Raw genomic sequence first — 4,571 nt, 5'->3', positions numbered from 1 at the left:
CACACCGTCATAGGCACGACGTCACAATCAACAGTGTCTTCATAAGCGCCAATCTTGAAGGATATCGTGACGGTGTGTTGGATCTTCACATTTCCATTGTCGCTTAGCCATTGCACATGGTAGGGATGGGGGTGTTTCCGGAGCGGGAGGTTGAGCTTGGTGCATAGTTCGGTGCTTGCAAGATTGTGGCAACTCCCTCCATCGATGATAACCTTTATTGACTTGCCATTGATTCCGGCTCTTGTTTGGAAGATATTGCACCTTTGGTCTTCATTGGGAAGTGCATGGGTTGTCAACACTTTGGTCACCACAAGAGAAGGGCTTGCATCATGCACACATAGGACTTGCTCTTGGTCTTCCAAGGCATCATCTTCATGAGAGGTTGCGGCTTGTACCAAGGCTTCATATTCACCTTCACTCAAGTACTCCACATCTCCATCAACTCGAGTGATCATAACTCTTGTGTTCTTGCATTCAAAGGATTTATGTCCTTGAGCACCACACTTGAAGCAAGTGATGTTACTAGATCCGGTGGAAGCTTTGGAGGACATGGTTGATTGCTCCGGCTTGAAGCTTGTTGTCTTGATGGCACTTCTTGCTTGCTTTGGAGGATCCTTGGAGGCAAGTGTACTTGTGTTCTTGATGCTTGACGAGGCATTCATAGCATTTCTTGCGGCGAAGAAGGTCTTTGTCTTTGCACTTGCTAGGTCTTCTCGCACTTGGCGCTCGGCCCTTGTTGCTTGGTGGAGTAACTCAACCATGTTTTTGTAAGGCAAGAATTCCACTATCCTCTTGACGGGGATGTTTAGTCCATTCAAGAATCTTGCCATAGTTTGCTCTTCTCGCTCATCCACATTTGCACTCATCATGGTCATGTGCATCTCCTTGTAATATTCCTCAACGGACTTGTAGCTTTGCTTGAGTTGAGTGACCTTGTTGAAGAGGTCACGCTTGTGGTGAGTTGGTACAAAGCGGGTGTGCATGACTTCTTTCATCTCTTCCCATGTGTCAATGGGTGCTAAGTCTTCCTTCTCACGCTTCTTGTTTACCTCTTCCCACCAAACATTTGCATATCCTTCAAACTCAAGTGATGCCATGGCAACTTTCTTTGCTTCGGAGAAGTTGTGGATGCGAAATATCTTGTCAACCTTGAGTACCCAAGACAAGTATGCGTCGGGATCTTCCTCTCCTTGGAACTTGGGCATGGTGAATTTTAGCTTTCCAAAGATTTCTTCCTCATTGCGGTCATTGCGTCTAGGAGGTGGTCTTTCTTCACCATGAGCTTGACGTTGTTGAGGTTGAGGTGGTGGACCTTGAGCATCTTCATTGTTGTTTCTTTGTTGTTGAGGAGGAGGTGGTCTTCCATGACCTTCATCTTGATCATCATTGTTGTGGCGTTGATGAGGCCTCACACTTTCTTCACTTGATGCTTGGTGATGATTTGAGTCTTCCTCCATCTCAACATCTCGTGCTTGATGAGGTGTTCTTCTACCATGAGGGCGATCATCATGATGACGACGGTTGTCTTGACCTTGACGGCGTGGTGCCCTATCACGAGGAGGTTGATCAACATTGATGATGCGGCGGTCTTGGTTCACTTCTTGTTCGGCATTATGGTGGTGCCTTTGAGCATTGGCCACTTGAGATGGGTGAGGTTGCCCTTGATGTTGACGTGCCTCTTGCTCTTGGCGGAGCCTTTCTTGCTCACGTGCATGAAGGAGATCTTGATCATGACGAAGACGTTGTTGTTCCTCTTGGAATTGAGCATGGAGATGTTCTTGTTGAAGGCGTTCTTCTTCAAGGCGTAGACGTTCTTGGACAAGTCGAAGTCGTGCTTGCTCCGCTTCTTGAGCTTGTTGTTGAAGCACTTGAGCATCCACATTATGGTGGCGTGGGTCTTGATTGGAATCATGATGCGACGAGGTAGGAGCTCGTGATCTTGAGCTATGAGAGCGCGAAGACCTTGAATGGTGTCTTCTATCTTCTTGACGGTTTAGTGTATGGAGGATGTTGTCCAACGCCGTCTTCATTTCTCTTGTTTCTTGACCTTGTATGGCGAGTGTTGCCTTCAACTCATTGCCTTGAGTTTCAATCTTCTCATTGAGTTCTTGAACTTGATTGTTGAGGTCAATCCTTTGCACTTGAGCTCTTTCTTCATAGCGGACATTGGTATCTTTGAGCATAGCTTCAAATTGATTGAGCTTGGCGTGGACGGCTTGAGTAGCTATCCAATGTTGGTGCCATGTCATCGGTAGTTGGTTCCCTTCTCCACTAGACATGGTTACAACTAAAACAAGAACTATGTGGTGGGTGGTTAGGAAAGACTACCAAAAGTGTCAAAACTTGCAAACCAAAATCGAAAAGGTGTTTCAAGTCGAGGAACAACCGATATGTATGCACACACACAAAACAAAACTCTATATGGTGTTAGGTATGGATGTGGAAAGCCAAATGGAAGAACCAAACGAAAAGTCTATTGTCAAAAGTGGGTAAGATCCAAAAGTCACAAGTCAAAGGCGGTGATCACAAAAGGCATACACAAGGTGGAACACACACGTGGGACAAAATGGGGTTAGCGCGACGGAAAATGAGCACGAACAAAAAAATGGTCCTAACGAAGACTACTAGCTCGGTGTCACGCTAACGCAAGAGAGACCGTGGCTTGGTTGCAAAATTGAGAAGCAACAAGATTTGCGCAAGACGCCTCTCTTCTCTTTTCTCTCTTTTGCTTATAAGCTTTGGACTCTTTTGTGTATAGGTGTCACTCACACTCTTTTTCTTTTTCTTTTTCTCCTTTTTTTTGTATGCTTAGAAGCTTTCTTTTTCTCATTATCTATGTAAGTATGTCACACTTCTTTTGCCTATCTTTTCACACGAGCTTGCTTCGTAGCTTTGCTCAACACACGCACACCCTCACGGTCGGGACGCTTGCGCAATGCTTCGCAACACTAGAAAGCCACTCTCGATAGGAAAGGTACGCAAAGGAAGCTAAGGCTACAAGTTAGGGGGCAAGTTATACCACTTGATGACGGTGGCCGACGATGTTGAACTTGCTATGGTGGGAGGTGTCAAATGAACCGCTTGGATCCTCGTGGTGCCGTCGTCGTAGTTGATGTTGCGGAAGCTTAGTGGTAGCTGAAATGGCACACACAACGAAGTCCAAACACAAGGGGTTAGTGCCAAAACGAAAAACGAAGAATGCTATCAAAATTTCGGCCAGGCGGAACTTCCGGTCCTGAGGGGCGGAACTTCCGGTCCCCGGGCGGAACTTCCGGTCCTTCCGGGCGGAACTTCCGGTCCAGGGCGGAACTTCCGGTCCTACGGGGCGGAACTTCCGGTCGCAATCAGATCTGCGAGCTGTTCTTCGATTTGGGCGGAAATCCGGGCCGAAAATCTTCGAATTCGCGGAAAATTTGGCACTAGAAGCTGTGGGAAGGTGGGGGAATTGCAGATCAACACCAAAGACAAGTTTCTATCGGACCAAAACCACCAAAAACTCAACAAATCGCGAGATCCAACCAAGGCCAAATTGGGACTATTTTTTGGGAAAATTTTTTGGAAATTTTTTTGGGCGAAATTGGTGGAATTGGTGGGTGTGGGGGTCAAATCCGTGGCAACCAAGGAGCTCTTGATACCATATGATAAGGGCTAAGCCCAGGGATGTGCCCGATCTTCACGGATTTGAAGGGATTCGTGGGGGTAGGTGGATGAACGCGAGGAACACGTGGGGGAAACGCGGGGATACACACACACACGGATACAATTCGAGTTTTCCCTCGTTGGCTCGAAACACCAACTCGATAGAGATTGCAGGAAAAGACCTTCCGGTAGAAGTCCCGCAAAGAGATCGACTAATCGAAGCTCGGGAGATCTAGAAGGGTGAAAAGACCGGAAGGTTTGATGGAAGTGCAAGCAAAAGACCAAATAGGTAGAAGTGCAAGCAAAAGATCAAACAAACGGTAGAAGTCACCAAAGAGATCTTCACGAGTCGATAGGAGCCCGGGTGGCGATACAAGATCATAGATCTAGGTAAGGTTCCCACAAGGGTGAGCTAAGCTCAGGTTTTCTTTCAAAATCAAGTCTAATCTCAGATCTGAGCCGACTAGGCTATTTATAGGTGGGGGCGAAGAGTTAAGTTACATGCTGAAAAGTGTTGTTGTGCTGAAGTTCGCGGTGGCGGAAGTTCCGGCCATCTTGGGCGGAAGTTCCGGTCAGGGGCGGAAGTTCCGGTCCTGGGGGCCGGAAGTTCCGGCCAGGCCGGAAGTTCCGGCCAAGTTCCGGCCAAGTTCCGAAAGTCGTCCATTTCCTCGCAGTAACATCCAGGGGCCTTTTCGTGGACTTTCGGAGCTTGGGCGGAACTTGGGCGGAAGTTCCGACCGGGCGGAAGTTCCGGTCCCTCGGGGCGGAAGTTCCGGTCCGATGCTTTTTCCTGCGCGCTGGAGGGCATCTTGGGGGCATCTTGGAGGAATCTGGCCGGAAGTTCCGGTCCTGGGGGGCGGAAGTTCCGGCCTGGGCGCTGTAGCTCCATCTTCATCGTTTCCAGCTCTCTCTCCATCGTCTTGGTCTCCATG

This window comes from Lolium perenne, chromosome 5, assembly GCF_019359855.2.
Source record: "Lolium perenne isolate Kyuss_39 chromosome 5, Kyuss_2.0, whole genome shotgun sequence".
Lineage (NCBI taxonomy): Eukaryota > Viridiplantae > Streptophyta > Magnoliopsida > Poales > Poaceae > Lolium > Lolium perenne.
The sequence above is the reverse complement of the archived record's forward strand: the minus strand, read 5'-3'. Positions refer to the sequence as shown.